This window comes from Saccopteryx bilineata, chromosome 3 (genome assembly GCF_036850765.1).
Source record: "Saccopteryx bilineata isolate mSacBil1 chromosome 3, mSacBil1_pri_phased_curated, whole genome shotgun sequence".
NCBI lineage: Eukaryota > Metazoa > Chordata > Mammalia > Chiroptera > Emballonuridae > Saccopteryx > Saccopteryx bilineata.
The window spans coordinates 287,135,064-287,161,131 of NC_089492.1; positions in this window are offsets into that span (position 1 = coordinate 287,135,064).

Sequence of the window (26,068 nt, forward strand, 5' to 3'; positions counted from 1 at the left end):
GCCCAACACAGCTTTTACAGATAGCCTGTGAGGGATGGCCGACTCCTTCACTGTAAACCCTTTAGGAATACCTGCTGTGTGTACCAGTTCCCCAAAGGTAAACCCAAGGGAAGCTTTTAGCTGAACCTGAAGAAAAGAAAAGAAGATGGGCGCTCCTTCTCACTAAATCATTTTCACTCTGTTTTGGTTCCCAGTAGACAGACGTAGGTGTAAGTGTTCCACTGCTCTATCTACACCTTTTCTCATTTGCATTAATTTCATCTAAAACTTTCAGTTTTAATCATAAATCATATATCTATCTAAGCTATATCCAGCACCCCCAAATACAAAGATTCAGTACTTTTGAATGCTTATCCTTAGTGTGTTCTTACATTTGCTCACCACGTCAGTTTATGAAGTCCCTTCACTGTCTTCCTGTTAACTATATGCCATTGATTGGCATTATTAAAAATACTCATAGTTAGTTAGCCCCTTTCTGAGCCCTACTGTAAGACACTCACATGCAATCTACCAGGTAGTCCTTACTATCACACAACTCTGGAGTGGAAGTAGCCTTCTCCCAATCCATTTGTGGTTAGAGTAATCTCTTCATGAGACAACTCCTCACACACCAACAGACCTAGGTGGCCTCCAAGGCCTTTCATTCTGAGCTCAGACCACATGGGCCTGTCATTTAGTCCAACTTGTCACAGTCCTTCTGGTCATAGGATTTCTATACATATTCTTCTCTTTGCTGGGAAGGTCCTCCTTGCACCATCTCTCCATACTGTACATCCTTTGGAGCTTAATTAATGCTATGAGCTGAATTGTGCTTGCCTCTCCTCAATTCATGTGTCGAAGTCCTACACCCCAGCACCTCAGAATGTGACTGTATTTAAAGATAGGGTTTTTTGTTGTTGTTGTTTGTTTGTTTTTATTTATTTTAGTGAGAGAAAAAGAGAGAGGAAAGACGGGAACATTGATCTGTTCCTGTATATGCCCTGATAGGGGATCAAATCGGCAACCTCTGCATTTTGGGACGATGTTTTAACCAACTGAACTATCCAACCAGGGCTCAGGGTTTTTAATGGGGTACTTCTGTTAAAATGAGGCCATCAGGGTGGGCTCTAATCCAATCTGACCGGTGTCCTTATAAGAGATTAGGACACCTGCACTGGGGTGCGGGTGCACAGAGGAGTGACCATAGGAAAACTCGGTGAGAAGGGAGACACACCTTTGCAAGCCAAGGAGAGAGGCCTCAGGAGAAACCAAACTAGCAGACACTTTGATCTTGAACTTCTTCCCTCCAGGAGTGTCAGAAAATAAATATCTGTTGTTTAAGCCATCTAGCCTGTGGTATTTTGTACAGCAGCCCAAAGTGACTAACACAATCGAGAAGTCTTCACCTAAGGAGAAGAGCTCTTTCCCACCTTTACCCCCTTCAGCACTACTTACTTGTCCTCCATTACACTTATCACAATTTGTGAATAATCGTTTATTTGGATGACCATAGGGCTATTGTCTGTAATCCTTCCTCAGGATACAGACTCCAGGGAAGTGAGGAAATGTTTATTTAGATTCTCCATTATGTCTCCAGCAACTAGCAGTGTCTGCTGGTCACAGATGGAGGTGTTTCATGTTGCAGAATATTTCACTGATACTAAAAATGAGAAAATTGAGGCTCAGAAAGGTTAAACTTCCTAAAGGCCACAAAGCAGCTAAGTGACAAAGAGAGACTGGAACCCAGGCCCCTAAAGCTCTGGCACTTAACCACTACTTAACTCTCCAGTTTTGAAATATATCCATTCACTCAACAGATGCTGAGCTCATATCACTTGGCAGCTTCAATCTAGGAACTGGGGATTGCAGCAATGACAAAAGAGACAAAATTCCTGCCTTCATATGGAGAGAGAACATCAAATAAGATAAAGAAATTGTTATCTTGTGTTTTAGAAGGTCACAAATGCAACAGACCCCAAAGGGAACGTGGGATCAGGGAGTCAGATTTGTAATTGAAAGAGGTTAGAGAAGGCCTTTTTGAGTAAGGAATGTTCACGCCAAGCCTCAAGGAGGTGGCCAGGGGGAGCCCTGGGGCTATTTGTGGACAGGTTTCTTGCAGGGGTGAAAGCAACTTCAGTGTCCCAGAGGCAGAAGCCTGGCAAATGACCTACCTATGTGGCTGAAGAAAAGTGAGAGTCAAAATTAGGAGAGGAGCTCAGCGAGTTTCAGGAGCCTGGCAGTGCAGGACATTTCCAGTCATGATAAAAATTTGGCTTTTATTCCGAGAGAGGAGTCTTTGGAAGGTTCTGCACAGGAGAACAATAAATTTAAGCCTCCTGGGAACTCCTGTCCTATGGAGAATCCCATCTACAGCACCTTGGCTTTTCACTTTCCTTGGATCAGTGGCACTTAAGACATTTAACATCTTATGTCAAGAAACCACTCAAATGGAATTTTCAGCTCTGATTCTACCTTTGGCGGCTTCTGGTAGTCGCCATCAGGGACAGCGCGAGGGCGTCTGAGTTGCCTGGGAAACCCACGTGGAGAGGGTTCCACAGGGCAGTTCGCGCGCTTCCGGAACCTTACCAACTTCAGCTTACCAGTTCTCCTCCAATTCCGTCTCGGGGGGCGGGGATCGACGCATCGTCTCCAGAGCAACGCCTTTGCCTGTCCCAGCTAAGGGCTTCTGCACCGCGGGAGGCGCGCTAGGATGACGTCACACACCCAGCGGCGCTTGATGACGCCATCGTTGGCCCCGACGGGAGGGGTCTGCAGAGAGGGCTCCGCAGACTGGCTGGTGTGAAAACGAGCAGGTTCTTGGATAGTGCGCATGTGTCACTTCAGATTGGTGCCTGTGTTGCTTTTAAACACCAAGTCGTGAGTGAGCGTACATAATTATCTGCCAGCCGTCGCTGTCGTGCCTTAAATCTTAGAGAAATCATCGGAGATGTTACAGGGCGGGTGTCCGAGAATCAAGCAGGTCACTATCTTGGTCTCGTTTGTCTCTCACCTCTCTGGTGCATTCCTCGTTGCATCCATAATGCAACCTACCAGTCTGAAAATGCCAGCCGAATCCCCAAGTGGCTGTTGCCAGCAAGCTTCCTCTTCCAGGCTATCTCCTTTCTGAACCGAGGCTTGTAAGAACAGCAAGCAAACTTTTTTGGCACTAGTTGTAAAGTGAAGGTAACCAGATACCTACTGAGGTCCTGATTTCTCTGAAGGCAAATACTTGAACTTTTAAGGACTTGTGACTTACGTGGACTGCTTGTGGTTCTTTCTATCTGCTTTCCATGTGTTTAGCCAGGATCCATACAGTCCACCTGGCTAAGTAAATGACCTGCAGGTAAATGAATTGTCACTGTTCTGAAACTTAACAGAGTACCCACTAGTGCTGGGCGTTATATCACTGATTAATTCAAGAAACATGTATCAAACAACTGTGCTAGGTACGGTTTAGATTATTACTGTTCATTGAAAAATGAAGTGTGATCTTTTAGGATTTAGCATTCATCTACGAGTCAGATTTGATTTTGAACCTTGGCTCTGCTCCTTGCTTGCTAAGTGATCTTGGGTGGATTATGAACCCTCTTTGCATTTTAGTTTTATAATTCATAAAAATGGGCATAATAAGGCTTACCTCCTACAGGTGGCTGAATGAGAGTTAGACCTCATGCCACGGCTGGAGGAGCCTTTTCCTGCCATTTCGTACATTTCTTTTTTCCTCAGTCCCTGTCTGTCTCAGGCCTTACACAGAGGACAACACCACTAGTGGGAAACAGCCCCCCACCAGCGCACAGCCTCAGAGGTCATCCGCAGAGTGTCCTCAAATTGTTTTAAAAACAGCTTTCATCCAGACGTTGCTTTTTGTGGGTCTGTATGCTGAAGCCAAGTTATATTTAAGCAGAACCCTCCCACCTCGTCCCCAAACAAGCTCCTCTAAAACCACCCAAATCCAAAAGGAGAGAGAAAAAAAAAACAAATCCTTTATTCAAGGGCATGGTGACTTGAGGCTAAGCCTGTGCTGGTGTCGGAAGGTGGCCCCTGAGGTTGGGTCAGGTCCTGGGTCACTGTCTGAGGAGGACAAGGTGCTGTGAGGGCTGGGGAGTGGGTGTCTGGCTGCTCTGTCACCACAAGGCCTGTGGTTTCCAACCCTGTCTGCATCCTTGTCCCACTGAACAGCAGCAGGAGAGAAAACAGACGTGCACACTGGCAGACATACACACACTCACACACCCAGACTCGCACAGCTTTCAGAGGAAGTGGAGCACCAGATGTTCTGGGTTTCCTGTTCGGTGCTTCCACAGCGGGTCGAGTCTGTGGTTGTGGTTTGTCTGTCTCGGGCTCATGTGAGAGACAAAAGCTGGGCTGACGGGAAGCCTCCCCTCTGGGCCCCCCTTCCTCAGCTCTAACTGATCAGCCACATGGAAGCCTGGCAGGTCAGACATTTCCTGAAACACCGAGAGCTTGGATTCTCCCAGGAGGAGACTGTTACCCCCCAAACCCCCAGAAGCAGCCCCTGGGCTGATGGTCCACCCTCAAAGGGCTTGGGATGATAGAAATTCCTCCAAAGATACTATTAATATAGACCTGCATCCCTGATGAGTAGAACAAAACTGAGGCCAGGTTGCCACAGTTATTAACCTGGTGTAGGGCAGCCACTCAGAAGCACTCCGTGCATGAAGGAATGAATGAGGAACAGGGAACTTCAGCTTTGGGGGTTGGAGCTCAAAACCCTAGCTGGCCATCACTTTTCATAATTGCCTTTGGATTCAAACAGACAAGGGTTTGGAGTGGCACCATGTTACTAATTTGCTGCAGGTAATTTAACCTCCCTGGGCCCGGTTTTCTCATCTACAAAATGGAGACAACACCTAATCCACAAAGTTGTCAGGACCTGATGGCACACATGGATTTGCTTGCTGCAGAGTCTTGCCCACAATAACTGCTCAGTAAATGCCTGTTTCCTTTTCTTCTTGCAACACTGCTTTTTTTTTAAGGAGATGCACTAAAAAAGTAGAAGAGATAAAACAACCAAAGCATTGATTCCAGAACAACTGTCTGGTGGGCCAGGGGAGCAAGAGAGGCTGGCGTTTGTGTCAGCGGCCATCACGGGGGGGCTGCTGGGGCCTTGTCAGGGTCTCTGAGAGGCAGCACTCAGTGTCTTTCTCTGGGTGTGGAGTAGGGTTCGCCTCTTGAGGTTGCAGGGGAGAACAGGTAGAATGCTCCTTCAACCCTTTACTCAGTAGCGATATTGACTTCAGTCCAGTCTGCATTTGGACCTGGGCTACAGCGCCCTTTGCCCTGAGCCCCGGTCTTCAACAGTTTCCACCGCAGCTCTCCTCCAGCTGCATGCCTCCATGGGAGATGGGGCATCCACAGCGAAGTGTCGCCATTGGTTGGGGTCATCGCCTCTGAAGTCTGACCAACTAGTTCCAATGTTGGCTGAGTCACTTAGGAGCTCTGCAGCCTTGGGCAAGTTACTTCACCTCTCTGTGCCTCTGTTTCCTTGTTTGTAAAATGGGTAAAACAATAACCACATCATAGGGTAGTTGTAATGATTAAATGAGTAAGATACCTACGTATAGCACTTAGCTGCTGGGTGTGGTAAGGGATCGATAAATGTTAACTGTTATATGCACAGATGTGTTTGAGTCTTATAACAATCTAACTCCAGGTAGGTTCTGTTATTAGTTCCATCTCACAGGCGAGAAAACAGGTTCAGAGGGATGAAGTAACTTCCGCAAGTTCACACAGGTAGTAAATGAAGTTGAGAGTTTTCTCCAGGTCTTTCTCCTTCTAGTATATGAGGTTTGAACCGCCGCCCCCAGCTGCATTTTTTTCTTCTTCTCAGAGCACCCCCCTACCCCTACCCCCAGCTCAGTCCTACACTAGGATGCTCAGCCTCTTCCTGCTGTCTAGGACCTTACCCCCTGCAGCTTCCAGCTGGATTTGCACTTTCAGATCACTGTCTTGACTCACTGTTTCCTTGCAGAAACTCACTTTGCTGAGTAGCTTCTTACAAATTTTTTGGGGGGTATTTTTCTGAAGCTGGAAACGGGGAGAGACAGTCAGACAGACTCCCGCATGCGCCCGACCGGGATCCACCCGGCACGCCCACCAGGGGGCGTCGCTCTGTTGCGACCAGAACCACTCCAGTGCCTGGGGCAGAGGCCAAGGAGCCATCCCCAGCGCCGGGGCCATCTTTGCTCCAATGGAGCCTTGGCTGCAGGAGGGGAAGAGAGAGACAGAGAGGAAGGAGAGGGGGAGGGGTGGAGAAGCAGATGGGCGCTACCCCTGTGTGCCCTGGCTGGGAATCGAACCCGGGACTTCTGCACGCCAGGCCGACGCTCCACCACCGAGCCAACTGGCCAGGGCCACTTCTTACAAATTATTGTTAGCTGAGAATAACCTGAGTCACTTCATGAGAAGGTCTCAGGTGTTTCTGGGACTATTGTATTTTAACCCAAAGAAATGGCTCTTTGGGGAGAGTTTGACAAAGAGCAGTCTGGCCGGGGAGACACATGCTGGTGTTGTTTTAGTTGGGGAGGTGGTCCTTGACTGCACCTCTCCAATCCCACTGTTCTGGTGGTGAGTTTGTCTAGTGGAAGAGGCAGCATGGTGTGGTACAAGGGTCTTCCAGCTTAGTGAGCGTAGCTATTGCCCGAGGACCTTTAAGGACCCTATCTCAGGGTCTGAGAACTATATTTTGAGAAATACTGGGATTGTGCCAAGAGACACGAGACCTCAGTTCAAGTTCTATAGTTCGCTGTGCAACCTTGGCAGGACATTGAATCCGTCTGAGCTTCAGAGCTCTCGTCTTTGAAACAGGGATGAAGCCTCTCTTACTTGCTTCATTCCCTGGGCAATGCCTTGGAATGTGAGAGAGGACCACATTGATGGTAGTGTTCAACCAAGTGCTGTAGAGAAGTTCAAAGGAAGGCATAGACCCAAGACCAAACCTCGGAGAAATTCCTTAAGTCTTTGGTGAGATGGGGAACCACAGGGCGCCTGAATATTAGCTGATAAGCATTTCTTTGGGTGAAGGCTGTTGGCCAGAGAGGGGGGGTTGCTGTTTGCCACCTCCTGCATGCTGAACTCTCCCTGAACAACACAGTAAAGTATACCAGAGTGTTCCAGGAGCTTGAATCAGTCAGGCCAGGTTAGGGAATGCTGCAATAACAATCAACTCTGGGTCCTGATGGCTGAACACAACCAAATTTATTTCTCGATCGTGTTGTATGACTCAGCCAGTTGGTAGGCAGTTCTGCTCCACAGACTCACTCAGGGACCCAGGTGGACAGAAGCTCCACCTTCTAGTTGCACCATCTGGAATCCCTCCACAGCCGAGAGAGACTCCAGAATGGGCTTTCTATTGCCTCTGCCTGAGATGTATCACTTCCACTCAAGCTCATTGGGCAAAACAGGTCATGTGGCACATCGGGGACATATAGGGGAGCAAATGGCATAGTTGGTGAGCTTATTGTTTCTGTCCTGGGATACTTCTAAGATCAGGGAGTTCTGACCACTCCTGGTCCAGATTTCAGCTTGGGCACCAAGACCAATGTCCCTTAGAGAGAAAAGGAAGGAACACTTCCCTGTCAAGCGCCTCTTACACTCTACAATCTGAGGAGCTCAGCTCCCCTGTCTGGTGGAGTGGAGTTTTATGTGTTTGAGAATGTGGGGTTCCGCCTCCCTTTTCCTCATTCTTGCCTACCCTCAAAAATATGGGAAGATAAGCAGTCTGCCTCAAGCAGCCAGCAGTCTGGCCCAGACCCCCTAGGATGGAGAGGGGCCATTTCGCAGCAGGCAGAGAAATGCCTTAGTAACTCCCAGGGTCCTGTGGGTGTGGGCCGGGAAGGCTGACACAACCAGGAGGCGGTGTGCCCGGCCACCAGCTCCGCCATAGTCCTAGCGCTCTGTGCAGAGCCCCGCGGAAAGCGGCCCAGATACCTTCAGAAATGGAGAACACCAGCCCGGAACCCAGCAATTTGGGGCAGCAGTATTTCTGTAGCATGCAACTTGGGATTGGCCTGAAGAAATCTTTCATTCCTAGAGTGTTGGTGGATAAATGGCACTTATTTGTTTAACCTCAAATCAAGCCACAGCCCCCGTTTCTAAGCTGCTTTGAAAGAGCTGTTTTAAAACAGCTGAACAAGCTGAAAACCATGGGTCTAGGTTGCTGGAATGGCTTTGCAGACAGTGGTGGGCTCAGGAAGTGCCTTCATTTTCCACTGACTGTGACTGGCAGTGGGGGTGGGGGGCTGTAGGAGGGGCAGAGGCTGGGTGCCCTTCTCCCCAAAGACTGCATATTGGCTCTGGACTGTCTCTGTGGGTTCAGCCTTGACCTGGTCAGTGAACTTGGGAGTTCAGGGTGGGAGGAAACCCAGGAAGAGTTCTTTCTTAGCTCTCACCTAGATCCCAGCTTTGGATTCAACAGAGTGGAGTTCCTGTGTTATTGTGGTCCGACCAGCCTCTACTTCTTCTCTTTTGGTAACAGAATGAGACTTTCTCCAGGAGAACCTGTTTCATTGGTTCCTGCTTCGACCTGTCCCCTGGTGTTTACCCACCCATTTACCACCTGGGACTTCTTCTAAAAGAAGCGAGGAAAGAAGGGGAAAAAGGAAACACTTCCTTTGGGATTGGAACGGAACCCGCCCGAACTGAAGCTGGCTCTCTCTCCCCAGCACCCTGGAAGGCACCCTGGAAGCCAGCCGCAGTCACATTACCCTTCCTCCCGGGAAACCAGCTCCTCACAGCAGCTATGCCGACAGCAGTGAACCAAACCAGCAGCCCAGCGGAGCTTTTCCTGGTGCTTGTTGGCGAAGGCAGGGAGACAAACGCTCTGTGAACCCATCCTCCCTTTCTGTCTCTGGGGTGTGGGTGCGGGTGGGCTCTAGATTGTAAAGAAGGGGAAAGCCTATGTCCAGCCTGGTGCTCAAGTCTCACCCTTCAGTTCTGGCTGAGGGCCCTGAGGCTTCGGGCCCACGCCGCCCATGCCACTGCACTGCCCACACCGCCCCGCCCCCACATGATGCAGGGGCACACCTGGTAAAACACCTCCTTTCCTCCACCGCCAGCTTGTTCTCAGTGGAGTTGAGAAATAGTATGAACAACAACAGCCCCTGCTGCCGCTTTCCTCTGAGACCCTTTGCATGCCCACTATGCGCCTGGCTTTACAAGCCTGAGCTCGTTTCATTTTCACATCCCTAGAGGTAAGTTCTCTGATCACCATGGCCCTGATACGGAGGAGGAAGCTGATGCTCAGGGATGTTAGGTGACTTACTTAGGTCACTCAGCTAAGAAGGGCCATTGCTGGGCCTCAGACTCAGGCTGGTCTGGGGCCAAAGCCTGGCTTCACGTCCGCACAGAATGCAAAGCAGAGAGAGCCGTGTTTGTCTTGCTCACCTGGGAGCACCAGGTTCATAACATGCAGCAGAAGTGCTCTTCCAGGACAAGCAGGGAACCTCAGCCCAGTCTGCCCCTACCTGCACGCCTCAGATGGCCAGCTGGCCCCGGGACAGGCGGAGTGCAGTGCCAACCAAAGATCCACAGCCTTTCAGGGCTCCCGGAAGGATGGACACAGGTGTGATTCCTTGTGCCCAGTCCAACCTGGGCATGCCCAGATGTGGTCCCTGAAGCTCCCATTGGAATCATGCCCCTCCCCATCAGAGCCCTTGTCTGTGGAGACTGCTTCAGGTAAAGGGCCCTCTTTGGCTGAAATTTTTAGCTGGGTTCCAGGAACACTGGCTTGGTCTGATAGAGTGGTAGGGACGGAGGTGCCCGCGGACTGGCAGGGGCAGGGTTGGGAGGGGGCGGGGCCACAGGAACATTGACTCACACACTGTGTGCTCCCACTCAGCCTCCCTCTCTGCCTGGTGGTGGCTCAGAACACTGTGCCCTTGCTGACCCGTACAGAGGAGCCACAGGGGCAGGAGAGGGGAAACAGAGGAGGGGGTGGGGTGAGGTGGGGAAGCGGTCTGGAAAGGGGGGGAGGGGAAGCATGAGCCCCAGGGCAGGAGAGAGGATGAGCACCAGGGTAAATAGAGCAAAGAAAAAGAGAGCAGAGGAGAGTCATAAACCAGTTTCGAAGGTTAGTGAGCAGGGCTGTTAGATGCCCCCCGCCCCAGGAGTCCCCGTAGGGGAGGGCTGAGCTGCCCCAGTTTGGAGATGAGTGTCTGCTTTTCGGTGGCCGTGATGCCACTGTCTGGGTGTATCTGTGACTGGCAGGAAGCTGGGCAGGGCCTCAGCTCACTGTCTTTGGGCTTCGGTGTCTGTGGATCACAGAGCAACTGCAGGTCGCTCAGCCCCCCGGGGCCCCAGAAGCTGTCCTGGTGTCCAGGCATCTGAGGTGTTCTAATAACAATGATACTTAAGCTCATCCGTTTACCAAGCCTTTGCAGTGTGTGTGACCTGCATCACACTGAGCATGCATGATGTCACTGCACTGCCCGACCTCCCTGTCTGGGAGGTGCTATCCCTACAGAGAGGGAAACTGAGGTGAAGAGTCTAGACTCATGTGAAGTTACAAGTTGTGGAAGCAGAGGCGAGGGCCGCAGCTGCTGGGGCACTGGACGCTGGTGGCCGTTACATCCAACCGTGGCGCAGCCACCCCTCCTGTGAGACCCGTGGTCCTCTGCCAGCCAGCTTCTCCTGAGTGGGCAGGAGTTTCTCCTCCTGCAGCTCCTCTGTGTGGGTCAGCAAGGGCACAGTGTTGTGAGCCACCAGGGGGTGGGTGGGAGCATGCGGTGTGTGAGTCAGTGTGGGAAGGACTGAGCATGCCAGTGTGAGCGCGTGTGAGGGCAGGAGTGTGAGATGGGCATGTCGGCGGGCCGCGTGTAGGTGAGTGTGTTGGTGTGAGAGTGCATGCGTGTGGGGTGCTGCCTATCTGTTCTGGGGCCGGGCCCCCTGTGACGTGACAGCCCCTGCAGAATCTAGCTGTGACGGGAGGTCAGTCGCCCTCTGTACCGGGCAGCCTTCCCTGGTCGGGGCAGGATGCTGTGCTCTCCGTAGGAAAACAGGAACCTGGGAAGGCATGGGACAGGGGGAGGCAGTGCTTAGGAGAGGCTGGGAAGGGTGGGGTGGGAGGCAGGCCTGGTGACTTGAGGGAGGAGGGGACGAGTTAAGCACCTGCCACCTGGACCAAACTCTATCCATCATCAGCTGGGCATCTCCTTGCTTTTTTACCTCCTGGGTTCCTCACTGCTACCTCCGGGCCTTGGTGCCCCAGCTCCGGGACATGCGTTCCTCAGCTCTACCAGCAGGAACTCTGCCCATCTTTGAAGACAAAGGTTACATTTCACCTCGGAGAAGCTGTCCCAACCACGGCACAGAGTTTTCTCCCTGTGTCGAAGCTGCTCCTTCACACAGACCTTCGCTCCCTAACCACACCGGGATCTCAATTCACATCTTTCTCTACAGCATCCTATCCAAAGTGGCCAGGGCTGGGCTCACAGATGGGCCTACTGCTGACACTAAAATCCATGTGCATTGGCTGAGTTGGGGTGGGGAAGGAGATGCGGGAGGCAGGAGAGATCCCGCCCTTGTCCCGTCCCCACAAAGCCTCGTTTCCATTTTTTCTTTTAATACCATTTGTTAGGATTAAAGATGAGGACTTGGGATTGAGACTAACAGGTTCAAGTTCACCTTGTTGCTTTGTGTGTGGCAACCTCTCACACCGTAATCCCACATCTAGAAATTTGAGGATTTGAGTAAAGATGGTAATCTCAACAACAGGAAGACATCTGAAGATGTTCACAACAGTGTTATTTATAACAGTGAAGAATTGGAAGCGACCTACCTGTGCTAAAATGGGAGAATGGCTAGGTGAAGAATGGTGTTACCTACTGCATAAATATTAGACATTTTATAAGATGTAACCCTATGATGGCTCTGTGGTCACAGAAAAGTTTTGCAATAATGTAAAATAATCACAGCTATGTTAAACCCTACCTCCAAAATGTCTGCATAAGAAAAACAGCGAAAGAAAACACCATGAAATGTACTACGTATGGGTGATTTCAAATTTCTCCTTTTCACTTTTTTGTAACAAGCACAAATACTTATATCAAGATGAATTATACTTTAAAAATATCCTTTTTCTTATCTTGAGCATTGGATTTATTTTCCTGTAAGACAATACCAATAAGGAAAATAAGAAAAACATGTTACTGTTTCATGTGCTTCCTTCCAGTCCTTTCTCCAAGCATATTTCCACATCTATAAATAGATAGTTGGTTGACTAGGGAAGAAAAAGCCCAAGGAATTTTGGAGGCGTCCTCTCTGGGCTCAGAGGTCTCAGTTCCCTGGAAGTTTCCTGTGGCTGTGGGAAGACAGGCTGCTGGCTCAAGGTCCCAGGGTGAGAGCTGTCCCCTGCTCGGACCCCGGCCAGGGGCAGTCCACCATTCTCAACCTGGGAGCTGCCACATGGAGCAGCTTGCTGACCGGCTGTCCTCAGGGCCATCCCAGCTTCCAGGACCTGCCCTGTGCCTTCCCAGGGACCTCTAAGCAACCAGTTTGCAAATTAATCCTCACCTTTCTGAAGTCTACAGTCTCCAACCAATGGGAGACTTTCCCTTTTGGAGAGGTTCTGGCAGGTGTTGGCCACGGGCAGGGGGTTTCCATCTCGGAGCCATGAGTTGCCCAATCAACAACAGGTTTGGTGGGGCCAGGCCTGCTGGGTCCTGTCTGCCTCGCCCTGCTCAGGTGGGGACATTTGCCCCACGGCTCTGCCAAGGCCACCACCCTGGCCCCCTGGGAATCTGTTAGCAAGATTCAGGTGGCTCCACAGGCTGTTGACTCATTGATACCCAGAGAGTAGGCCAGCTCACCCCTCCCAGGCCTGGGATCACCACCACACACCCTTAATCTAAGAGATAGCACTGCCTTCCTCTTCCCAGGAAATGTCATGCACTCTGGGCTGGGTTGGGGGTGGAAAATGATGGAGGTGGGAGGGTGTGAGGAAGGCCTATTTCTGCACAGCCTTACCCTCACCAGAGGACTGCCTCTCCCTGCTCCTGCCGCATCCCATCCTGCGGCCACCTCTGCCCCCACGAATAAGATCCTGTGATTCAGAACTTCTCCATTCTGCCCTCATCTCTCCTCCTCCCCTCTCCCTCCTCCATCTCGGAGAAAGGGGGGCAGGAAGGGGGGCTCACCCCACACCCACAACCTCCAGACTCTCAGCAGCTTTCTAATCATCTCAGCTGTTTCTGTCTTGGTCAGAGGTGAACATGAATCCAGAGTCACCAGGTTCTGCCCTGAGCCAACTTTCTTTTGCAGCAGCCTGTTTCCACTTAGACGGCAGAACAGGTCAGGCTGGGTCCTGCTCGCTGGGTCAGGGCGAGGCCAGGGTGGGGAGGCTGGGCTGGGACCAGGGCAGGAGTGGGAGGGTGGGATGAGGCGCCCAGGAACTGCCATCTGCACTGCCCTCCAGTGCCCGGCACGGTACCGGGTGCACGGGAGCCACTTGAGACTATTTCTGTAAAGTAGATCTGCTTCCTCAAGCCCCAAAGGGATGTGGCACAGGATATGGTCACGTATTTATTTTTCAATGATGAGAGTTATTTTGGTGCCATTCTCTAACGGCTTAAACCCATCAAAAAGCATCTGCTAAGCACCCGCTGGATGCAGAAGATGTGCTTTGTTTTCAAAGGCCATATCTGTCATCCGGTCGCTGACCCCCCCCACCCCCACCCCAGCCCAGACTTGGAGCATTGCTGTCTCTCACGGCTCAGGCTCTTGTCCCTGCCGTCCCTGCCGGGGAGGAGAGTGATGCTCTGTGAACCGATCTTGTGTCTAGGCCTAGTGTGTTGGGATTTAAGTGAACCTTCTTAGCAACACGTCCTTTAATCCATTAGACACGTATTTTAGGTTGAGATTGTACTTTTAACATCATTTTTAGACAACATTAAATTCTGGTAGGCAGTTGGACAGACAAAAGCAGAGCAAGGACTATAGGGTCAGACACAGAAGGCCCAGGCGCCTAGCAATGGGCAAGACTGGGAAAACAAGGCCCTCACTCCCAGAGTGACCTTTCCTTGCTCAGCTGGTCTTGTGGTTTAGATCCCTGATTTCATATCTGCTGGTCATGGGATTCAGACCCTCCCCTGACATTTCCTCCCCTGGCATATCGCTGGTCATGTGGCTTTAGACCCCCTTAGGGAAGGAACAAGAAAGCTGGAGAATAGCGCTTAAGCATTAACCCCTAGAGATGACATCTAGGCCTCAGTTGTGTCTCTGCTCCAGGCCCAGAAAAACAGGAAAACTAAAGGGAAGCCACAGCTGACCTCAGGACCAGCTGCACTGACTAATGACCCCCCTGCTCTAGCACCTACCAATCCAATCATGGAGACCCTAAAAGGACACACCTGGAAAGCTAATAAATTAATGAATATGCTATTGAGAGCCTCCCCTGGGACCTCTCCTAAAATCCCCACCCTTAATATCCCTTAGGACTGAGGTCCCAGGGCACTCTCCTTTCCAGGAGTGTGCCTGCACCTTTCCCTCCCCTTCTCCGACCCCCTCTCCCCTCTCCCCTGTGTATTTTCCTTACTCCTCTCTTTCTCCTAAGGGCTCAGGGACCTGCAACCAGGGGAGCAGTGGGCAGCGGCAGCTCGTCCTGGGCTCACCCCCTGAACCTGTCTCCATGTCCCCTCTCCTCTGAGTTTCTTCCTGCACGGCCAGTGAATTCTTCCTTTACTTGCTGCACTGTGTCTCCTGATGTAACTCTTTCTCTTAAGAAGACCAGAGCCAGGGTCTCGTACTCCCTCTGTAACAAAGTGATAAGTGGTATGAGGGGGCAGACACCAAGGTGCGTCAGAATTGATGGCCAAACCCACAAGATGGCCACTTGTCCAGGAGAAGGAGGTGGCCTGGAGGGGTGAGAGAGAAGGCCTGAACCATGCTCCCTTTGTGCTTTGGTTGGACTCTTCTGATCTCAGGGACAGAAAAGTCCACTCAAGGCTTCTTCAGAGACTGGGGGTCCCCTGGAAGGATCACTGTGGTAGTAAAGCTAGGAGGGGCCTCAACCAGGCCACCCCCACCAGGGAACACTGCTGTTTCTGTAGGCCCAGTGACAGCATTTCTAAATTTTAGCCGTCCTCTCTTGGGGTGGCACCCACCCATACCTCTGACTGCGGGGATTGGCTTAGAGATAAGCACATGACCCCAGCTGGCCAATTATTACCCTCCTAGGAGAGAGAGAGAGAGAGAGAGAGAGAGAGAGAGAGAGAGAGAGAGAGAGAGAGAGAGAAAGAAATATCTTTGGCAACTGCTTTGTTTTTTGTTTTCTGGGGGCTGTCGAATGCTGAGCTGGGAGGTCAGGAGGTTTTGAGTTTCCGACCACCCTCATTCTCCGCTCACAGAGAAGACCTTGTCTTAGAGATACAATAAAGATGGTGGCCTGGGACAGAAGTCAGGGGGCGCACCCTGGAGGCGCCGGTGAGGGGTAGCTTGGGAGTTGGTCGCCCTTGGAGGTAAGGCGTCCTCCCCTGGGCGCGCTGATGCCCGAGCTGTGCTGGGGCTGTCCGTCTCTCTGTCTGACCGCCCTTTCCACTTGTGTATGTGGGGGGCCACAGCCCACTTCCACCCTGCCCAGCACCCGACACTCACAATGTTCCCTTCGAGCTTCTGCACCCTGCCCCTCATCCTAGTTCCGGCCCCTGGGGAAAGCTCCTGCAGTGGGGTCCACCCGCCGGGACCCTAGGATAGACAGTAGCTTTGGGGAGACCCTTCTGTCAGGTCCCCCCACATGGGCACCTCAGGGAGAGGTATCTAAGGCTCCCAGTTTATTTCTTGCCAGTTAGCTTTTTCTCAAAAACAAACAAAACAAAAACAAACAAACAAAAAAGATGGTGGCCTGATGATGTCATCGGATCTCTTGGATCTCAATGTACCTGAAGCTGAAGTTGGCCTGTGTATGAAGTTTTCAGAGAAGGACGAAGAGGTCCCCCCCACCCCACACTGTCCCCCTTATGCTAGAACGTGTTGTGTTTCTGGCACTGTTAAGTGAGGGACGAGCCTACAGGGGTTAGTGCTGTTGCTCCGCCCTGCTGGAAAGGGCTCTGGTGTCCTCAGGAGGAACCAGTTTAAGTAGATTTTTTAAAAAACGAGGCCTGGGACACAAGGTCTTGCCCCCAGATTCCTTCTGCATCCTCGTGGCCCCCTAAGCCCCAGCACACTCCCACACTCACACACACGGGCTCCTCTTCGGCTGAACTCAGTGTGGTAGACAGAATAATGGCCCCCCGAAGATGTCCACATTTTCAGAACCTGCTACTATGTGACCTTATGTGGCAAAAAGGATTTTGCAGATGTGATCAGAGTTGAAGACCTCAAGGGGAGGGGTAGATTATGTCAGATTTTCCAGGTAGGCCCCAGGTAACATCACGGATCCTTATATAGAGGAGAGCAGGAAGGTCCGAATCAGAGATGAGACTGTGACAGTGAGAACGGGGGCTGGAGTGAATTGAGCAAGGGCCAGCTCTAAGGAACACAGGGAGGCCCCAGGTACTGCAGAAGGCAAGGCCATGGCCCCCCCTCCCCCAGAGCCTCCAAACACAACGCAGCCCTCCTGACACTGTGAAGTTAGCCCAGAGTAGCAGTCCTCTTGGCCTGATGTAACCGAATCCCATAGACATGGAGACTTCAACAGCAGGAATGTATTTCTCACAATTCTGGAGGCTGGAAGTTCAAGATAAAAGTGCCAGAAAACTCAGTTTTTGATGAGGTCTCTCTTCCTAGCTGGCAGACGGCTGCCTTCTCACTGTGTCCTCTCATGACATTTTCTCTGTGCGTGTGCATGTGCGTGTGTCCTCGGTGCCTGTGTGTGTGTGTGTGTGTGTGTGTGTGTGTGTGTCCCTCTGGTGTATCTTCCTCTCCTTGTAAGGACAGCAATGCTATGGACTTAGGAGCTCAATTAACCTTAATTACCCCCTCAAAAGCCCTTTCTTCAAATATAGTCACAATGGACGTTAGGGCTTTAATATATGAATTTGTTGGGGGACACACTTCAGTCCAAAAACCCCTAGTGAGATTGATTTTAGACCTCTGACCTCCAGAAGTAGAAGAGCATAAAGTTATGTTGTTCGAGGCCACTGAACTTGCGGTTGTTTGTTACAGCAGCTGTAAGAAACGAATACACTCAGCCAGCAATGCTCTCTCTCGCCTCCACATCCTCCCCAGGCTGTGCCTTCTACCTGGCGCCTTAGCTGTCCAGCTTCTGCCAATCCTTTGATGTCCAGCTCAGGTGTCCATGAAGTTATCCTTGGCCCCATATAACTATTCGTTTATACGCCTGTCCCCCTGCCCTAAGCCAGGTTGGAAATTCTTGTCTCCCATTCCTCCATCGACAGGCATGTATTGGTTTACCCCCACTGTAGGCTGTGCAAGAACTAACATTCTCGCCCTCTTGGAGCTTTTGTTTCAGCTGGGGAGACAGACATGCGAACAGAGGGCAGGCTCTCCACCTCTCTCACCTGTGTACCCCTGGCAGCCAGCAGCGTCAGGCACATGGCGGACTCCATAGCTGTTACGTTAGTGAGACACACGGTGAGAGAAGGTATGGGAGCCAGTCCGAGGGTGGCCATCAGTTCCAGGTCTTGCCCTCGCACAGTCCCCTACGGCACACGTTCTGGGAGAAGCCCAGACTCCAAGTCTCAGGGCTGGCGAATCACTCAGAGTGTGTTTTGCTGGGTGTTGTGTCTTCCGAGAGTTCCCTGGGTCCTCCTACACTTGCTGAGGCATCTCGTTGCTCAGCCAGCGTCCAAGGACAACTCGGGCTGAGGGCGCACGTAGCGCACTCCCCGGTCTACGTGTCCTCAAGGTGTCTGTTCTGAGCTGGCCTTCTCCCTGCCCCTCCTTTCCCAAGCCCGAAGACTCTCTGCATGGGGCGGTTTCACCCTAGGACGCTTGGCAATGTCTGGAGACACTTTCGGTTGTCCCAACTAGGGATGGGAAGGGTTGCTACAGGCCAGGGATGCTGTTAAACAGCCTCCAATGCCCAGGACAGCTTCCCTTCCAATACAACACAAGATTATCCTGCCCCAAATGTTGGCCATTCTGAGGTTGAGGAACTCTGAGGCCTGGTCCACATTTTTGAACTATTTTTGGCTGGAGAGCTTTAGCATTTGGGTGATGGAGATCTGGCCCCTCCTTCAGAAAGAGGGGGCTAGCTGGTTCTTCCCTGCGTTGTGTTTTACGGTGATGTCCTGGCCAAGGGCCGCCTGCCCCCACCTTATTTTCTTTGGAAGGCTTCCTGTTATAACTTTGTTCTGGCAGCATCTACATGCTGGGGCTTGATGTCTGGAGGTGACACCAGACTGACAGAAGTGTGTTCACTGATTCCTGACACAACCACCAACCTCCCTTCCCCCACAACACACTTGTGGTTCAGTCCTTGCTCACCTTGGCCCAGCTCAAGCAACTGGTACAGTTCTAAAATCATCATCTTGGCAACAAGACCCTTCTGAGCTCAAGGCCTTGCCCTGTGGCCTCTGAGTCTCAGCTTCCTGGGTAGTAAGAGAGGGACTGTAAAACCTATCCTCCAAACGGGTAGGGGAAGGAGGCGTGAGTTCCCCAGGATGTTGGAGCCAGCCTGTACCAGCTCGTGAGAGTTGAAGATTCAGTTTTAAATTCTGTGAACCAATTGTTAAACTTAGCCATCATTAATAATAAAATTCTATAAACTTACAATGAAATAAATTATATTAAAAGCAAAGCTAAGAAATCCTCATGACTCATCATATCCTAATTATTTTACTATTATCTATGTTCTTCAGGTTATTTATGTCTCTTGTGTCTGCATGGTAGAAATACTATCTAACGATAAGGTCACACTGGTAGCTTGAAATCAGCTGTGGAAGTATTTATTCCAAGGAAATTGGCAAATGCTGTTAGGGCTTGCTTTATTGTTTTGTTGACTTTCTAGTTTAAGAAAGTGATGAAGGCCAGACCAAGTGGTGGCATAGTGGATGGAGCATTGGACTGGGACACAGAGGACCCAGGTTCAAAACCCTGCGGTTGCTGGCTTGAGCACAGGTTTATCCGCTTGAGCGTGGGCTCACCAGCTTGAGAGCGGGGTTGCTGGCTTGAGCGTGGGATCATAGTCATGACCCCCTGGTCACTGGCTTTAGCCCAAAGGTTGCTGGCTTGAAGCCCAAGGTTGCTGGCTTGAGCAAGGGGGGGTCACTCGTTCTGCTGTAGCACCCCAGTCAAGGCACATAGGAGAAAGCAATCAATGAACAACTAAGGAGCCACAATGAAGAATTGATGCTTCTTATCTCTCTCCCTTCCTGTCTGTCTATCCCTCTCTCTGTCTCTCTCACTATCTCTGTCACCAAAAATAAAAAAGTGAAGAAGGAAATGTTAATGCAGATTAAACTTGAAAGTGAGTTATGTTTCTAGTTATTACATTGTGACTCACACACAAAAAAGTAAGAAAATATTCTTCCACTATTCAAACACTGTTATCCAATTCAGCAAAAAAAAAAAAAAAAAAAAAAAAATCTAATAAGCATTATGTCAGAACTATGCTCACTCTTCAATGAAATGAGCTAATATTTTTTGCTGAGTTGGGTAGTACTCAAGCATTTATTTGTGGTAAACATATGTACATAGATTTATGTGTACGCTCCCCCCCCCCCCCCCGAGAGCCTATTGTTAAACATTTACCAGCACAGCACAGAATATGAGCCTGGATGTGAAACCTATGCAGAGGCTGTCACCGTGTTGGCTCAGCAGGTGGCCCTGTAGCCGGAGCCCTGCGGGAAGGTGGTGTGTATGTCAGAGAGGAGGTGAGGACTGGTTCTGTTTGTAATCATGATCTGGAGGGTCCACTCTTCCTGCCCTGATGATAACTTGGGTGGGTATCCTTGGGCTACGTGGCACACATAGGCCGCATGCTGGGTACGGGCGAGGCTTCTGAGAGCCCAAGGTGGGAGCCTCCTGGTTTGGGCAGAGTCCAGCCTAGAGGGCAACATTTTAGGCATCAGGTCATCTGTGCTGAATCATTCATTCACTCAACAGCATTGGAAAAGCATCTTCACACAGCTCATGTATCTTTTTGGTAAATATTTGTTGTTTATTTTTATCTTTACCGATAGCCTATTGATAAATACTATGTTCCAAGCACTGCTCTGTGGGGAACAGGCCCTCATGGAGCTTATATTCGGTCTAGTGGGGGAGAGTGGAATGACCAGAGGGATCCGAGATCAACTGGAGGTCTGCCACTGGCTTGGGGTGGGTGGGTGTGTATGTTCTCTGAAATGGGGATCGCGTGTGTGTATCTACGTGTTTCAGGAGACGGTTCCCAGGCCAGGACCCATCAAAGCCCAAGCACACTGCAATCTGAGGACAAGCATTAAAATAGAATAATTATAAGGTGCCACGGGACGGGCATGGGAGGGAGGAGGGCTCCCAGGAGAAGAGCAATGGTGAACAGAAAGGCAGCGTGGTTGGAATCGGTGGAGGGTGGGGTGGGGTGGGAACGGCACGTGTAGGGCTCGATTGGGAGAAAGTGTCACAGTGAACACTGGGGTAGTGAGCGCTAAGCCTTGCTCGCATATCACTCACTGTCTTACTAGTAAAACTCAGAAGCAAATGCTGGTTGGGTAAAAACTCTCGGAGACAGGAAGCTCACACCTGAACTTCTAGAGGAAGGAAGAAGGAAAGGTTCTCAAACGTCTGAGAATCTGCACAAGCACCATTTTTGGGAGATACTCCAGGAGAAAGGTGCAAAGCTTGCAAGGTGCCTCACCCCACCGGTCCTCCTGCTAGAAACCCCCAGACAGCTCTGCACTCCCACCCTTAAAGGAGCCAGATTTAGCAAGTAAAAATAGAATGCCCAGCTAAATTTGAGTTCCAGACAAACAACAAATGACTTTTTAGTCCAAGAATGTCCCTTGTAACACTTGCAACTCTGTACCACCTGCACCTAATGCACTGGTTGGTCCCCGGGCCAGCGCCCTTTCTCTCGGCTGTCCCTCTGGGTGGGCTAGCTCCTGAGCAAGGTGGGCTGAGCCGGCACCGATGTAGGGGTCTCGGGTGGGATCTGGGCTCAAGGAGCAGCCCGGGATCAGGAGGACACAGAAAAGCAGCGGTGTCAGGCCAGATCTCCGAGGGCAGGGTTGGACCGGAACCAAGACCGGGCTTCAAACCCCTTACTTCTCACCTGCCACGGGGTGAGCTGGTGCCCCAGCAGGCCACCGGCTTAGAGGTTGGAGACAGGCTCTGACTCTGACATCTGAAAGCTCTGTGACCTTGGGCCGGCACCTAGCTTCTCTGAGCCCTGTCCAATGGGGTAATAATACTACACAGAGGTGGCTGCGAAGATTACAGCGGACAGAAAGCACTTGATGCAGTGCCTGGCATACACCCAGTGCTCAGTAAATGGTAGGCATGACCATACACTTATCCATTTTATGTATATTACGTTATACCATGTTCCATCATTATATAACAATGACTTAACACAATAAGAAGTTATTACTATAGATTGGACTTTTCTTTTGCTTACTGTCGTATTGCCAGCATCTTGAATGTGCCTGGAACATGGTAGGTGCTCCATAGTTATATGCTGAGCGGCTACCTGGTGGGGGAAGGGGCTTTGCCTCCAGGTAGCTGGGAAGGGACCAGGCATCCAGCATCCCTGAGACTGGCCCAGCCCACTCCCACCTGACTAAGCCACTTGCATTGCCCTAATGAGACAAAAACATGACATGCGGGAACCTAGAGAGCCCAGGCTGAAATCTGTGTCTTTGTTTCCACCGAGTTCTGGGAAATCAGACCCTTTCCGACCAGTGACAGGAGCGGGTGGCATCTCAGAATCCTGGCTCAGGTTGAGGGTGGGAGAGGGGGGTAAGGATGCTGGGATTCCAGCCCTGCCCATCCCTCCAGGCAGATAGAGAGGAACCCGGAAAACAAATGGAGGATGGGCAGCCACACAGTTTCGGTTCCAGACGTCCCTGTCTGTCGTGCCTTGGACCCCCCTCTGTGGTGTCCAGCATGCTTGGCTGGCCTTCCTGAGGTCACAGTTCTGGTTTCATGGTTATTTGGGCAAAGGCACGTTCGCAGTCTTGGAACTCTCACTGTGATGCTCCGTAAGCCCCAACGTCGGATGTTCGCAATCGAGCCCCTGACCTTCTCCGCCTGGGAGCCTGCTTCTCGCCAGGTCTCTGCCTCCAACAGGGGCACCTCCTTGTGCCTGGATGTCGTATCACAAACCAGGAGTTCTCTCGACCCTTTTATAGGCTCTCTTCCCATGTACAAGTCAGCACCAAGCCTGGTGAATTCTACCTCCCAAGTGTCTCCTGAGTCTGTCCACCAACCATCTTCCTAGTCCAGCCTTCAGCCTCCCACTACCGCCTACCCAGTATGAATGCCGCAGCCTCCTGGGGCGTCCCAGCCCCCACCCTGCTCTCCCTGCCGCCACCCGCAGGTGCAGGCCTCCCCCGGGCTGCACGCCGTCCTGCCCTGTGTGCCCTCTCCCTGCTCCCTCCCGCGCATCTGCAGGTGCCTGCCTCCTCCACGGATACCTGGACATTCATGTCACTCGCAGACACAATGACATTTCACTCCTGAATATGTAAACAAGTGTCTTCTGAGATCAGGGACAACAATCTCCTGCACAACCAAAATTCCATTTCTATACCCAGGAGTTTAACTCTGATGCAGAGGTACAATATACACAATAGGCAAGGCACAACTTAGTGCTCCAGCTGTCCCTATGGTTAGCTACTGTCCTCACTTTGCTTTCACTCAGGATCCCACCAGGAATCACACGTGGTGTCTGTCTGGCTGTGCCTCCCTTCCATCTTCACAGTCTCTTCGGAGACACTTGAGCTTGCCCGAGTCCTGCTTTCTGGCGTCCTTTCCTTTCACAATAAAATCTGTCACCCCTGGCCTGACCAGGCGGTGGCGCAGTGGATAGAGCGTCAGACTGGGATGCGGAGGACCCAGGTTCGAGGCCCTGAAGTCTCCAGCTTGAGGGCAGGTTCATCTGGTTTGAGCAAAGCTCATCAGCTTGGACCCAAGGTCGCTGGCTCAAGCAAGGGGTTACTCTGTCTGCTGAAGGCCCGCGGTCAAGGCACATATGAGAAAGCAATCAATGAACAACTAAGCTGTCGCAATGAAAAACTGATGATTGATGCTTCTCATCTCTCTCTGTTCCTGTCTGTCTGTCCCTATCCCTTTCTCTGACTCTCTCTTTGTCTCTTAAAAAAAAAAAAATCTGTCACCCCTGCAGAGGGGACACATTGGAGGAAACACCTCGAACTCTCACTCAGTCTAAACCTAGAAAGTGACAGTCACAAAAGAGCAAGGGCAGCTGGTCTCCACCTGTCCTGTCCTGTCGGAGCCATGAGACTATTCTTTTATAATAACCCAGAGCGAGGCAAAGGGACCCCCAGGCAAGGGTGTGGGAGAAGGGCAGGGTCCCTGCTGATCATCCTTCCGGCTCTCTCTGAGCTTCAGCACCCCACCCCCCATGTTGCCCATCCCTTGGCACCCAGGCCTATGCATTGCCAGGAGGAGGTCTGGGGAGCTCCAGGCGAGAATGCCAAAGCTAGGATGCAGCAAGTGCTTCCCGGATTATCGACTCACTGGGGTCATTTCTCCTCAGAGACCCTGGCACTGGCCAGGATTTACACGCTAGCTAGAACAACAATGGCCCTGACTGGGTCTTCGGAGGGGCAGGAAGACCCAAATGGCCCTGCGGGAGGGAGAGGTCATTCAGAGTCACCAACATTTATTGACACAGCCATGACTGTTCCTGGGACAGCTGTGAATCAGAGGAACTGCCGGGAATAGCACTCAAAGGCCAGACTCACACTGTCTGACCAGCCATGGCTGGTGTCCCTCCGTCACCCTCCACCCCCAGCAGGCCTGGGCTCTGTGGCCACCAGGCGCACACAGCAGGGCACCTGCTTCTATGGCGTACTGCGCCCTGCGGAAGATGAAATTCTTTCCTTCATTTGTCCAAAACCTATAGCGATTGCCTACTGCATGCTGGGCAGGGTTCTAAGCACTGAATTTGGCAATTCAGGCTACTTTTTTTTTTTGAGCACCTACGGTGTGCCAGGCTCCGTTTAGATATTGGGTTCCAGTTATTTGTCCTTCATTTTTTTTAGTACCTACTGCATGTGTGTTCCAGGCATGGTGGCAGAATGCTCACCCAAGGTAACCCAAGGCAGTAAGGTGCAACCCAGAACCAGGCCTTGCCCTCACTCCCTTGGGTTCCTGGAAGCCTCTGAGGGGACAAGAGTGGGCGACCCAGCTCCAACCCAGGATGGGTGTCCAGGCCTGGCCACTCGCCGGCCATTTGGCCAGGCTGGCGGTGGCTCTCGCCCCCTCTGGGGTGCCCCCCCATCAGAATGGCCCTGTTGCTGGGAGACACCGTGCAAAACAGTGCTGGTCGTTCAGCAAATCTGGCGTCGCCCCCGGCCCCACGGGCCACTGCAAGGAGCCCAATCCCCTAATTAGAACCGGCCGGCTTGGCCCGCGCCCTCCTCAGGCCTGAGCTGACTTCAGTGGCCATAAAACTTGCAAAGTCTTTCCTGTGTGCTCTCCAGGGATGCAGCCTGCAGGAGCCTCGGCGACGAGTCACTTCCCCTGGCTGCGGGGCTGGCACACTCGCTCATGCCTCCTGGGGCCTGGCACACTGTGGATGCTGGGAAGGGACTGCTGAACAAAAGGACCCCCCCAAAGCCTCTCTCCTGCATCCTCATCCCTTCCTGCGGGCCCAGTCTGTCCCAGCACACTCCCCGTCCCGCAAAGCTCGGCCGAGGAGCACGTCCCAGGTGGCTCACGGCTGCTTCCCTGGGCTTCCGGGCATCTGAGCAATAGACAGACTGGGTTGCTGTTATTTGAATGACCTGCCCCGGAATTCCTGTGGGGCAGGGGCTGAGGTCAGTCTGTCTCCGCATCCCAGCACGCAGCCCTGGGCTCAGCAGAGTCGGCTTGTTGGAGTCTCAGCTGTTGGTGTCGAAACTCTTCTTGGGTCACCTGAGCCCTGCAGAAACGCACCCAGCCCTCTCCTCCAGGGGCCAGAGACACCAAAGCCAAACTCCTCCTTCCTGCAGATCCCCGAGGCTGGCGTGGCCTGGCCACTGATGTTTCTAGCCAGGTGGACCAGGCCGATTCCAGTTCCTAAGCCAATCTCTGTTCAAGCCTGGGCCGAGGTTTCCACTTGGAGAAGGTCCCCATGGTTAGGCTGGCCAAGGACCCAACTTGGAATCTCTGACTAATCCCAGCTGTCCGACCTCTGGTCCCTGGTGCGAGGAAGCTGTTGGCACTAAGCTCTCCCTGCCAGGTCCTCCTCAGTCCCACCTGAGCGAGAGGAGGCAGGTGGCTGGGACCAGGTCTGGTTTGGTATCCTGAGCTCTCCTGGTTCCCTTTCTGCACCCCAAAGCCCATGTCAGTTTGCAGAGAGCCATGGTCCCAGTCTCTGACAACAGTGTGCAGTGGCTTCCAGCAGAGCCAAGCCTGGCTACATGATTTTTGGGAAGATGGCCGCTCTTTTCCAAGCTCTGGGGGTGTTTGTCCACACAAGGGGCTGTGGGATTCCCTGGTGGGAGGCCAGAGGGAGGGCTGTCAGCCGAGACCAGACTTCAAAGGACTCTTCTGGGCTCCCTGCTGAGGCCTCCAGCTGCAGGATGGGCTGAGCTGCCAGCCCAGCAGCTGGCAGAACATAGGTCTGCCCATTTTGCTCAGAGCACGGAGCAGCAAACAACGATGGTGCCCACAGGCAGCTTGCAAGTCGCGGGATGGTGGGATGTCCCAGGGACTGGGGTCCGAGGGTGGCCGCAGGTTGCTGGCAGGTCTACGTCAGCCCCTTCCTGGGGCAGGGTTTCTGGCCCTCGCTGGTTCTCAGCCATCTTCTCCAGGGGCACGCAACCCAGCTCTTGCTGATTATTTATTTACTAATTTGTGAGTGACTTTCGAGGGGCAAAGCAGGGGCTAGATGGCCTCTGTGTCCTGATACTAAGGCGGAGAGGAAGTTGGCCCCTTATCAAGCACCCACTGTATGCCTGGCTTGCTGCTGGGTGTCTGGACGGAATGCAGGAGAACAGCTCCTGGGGGCGGGAGGGAGGGGAAG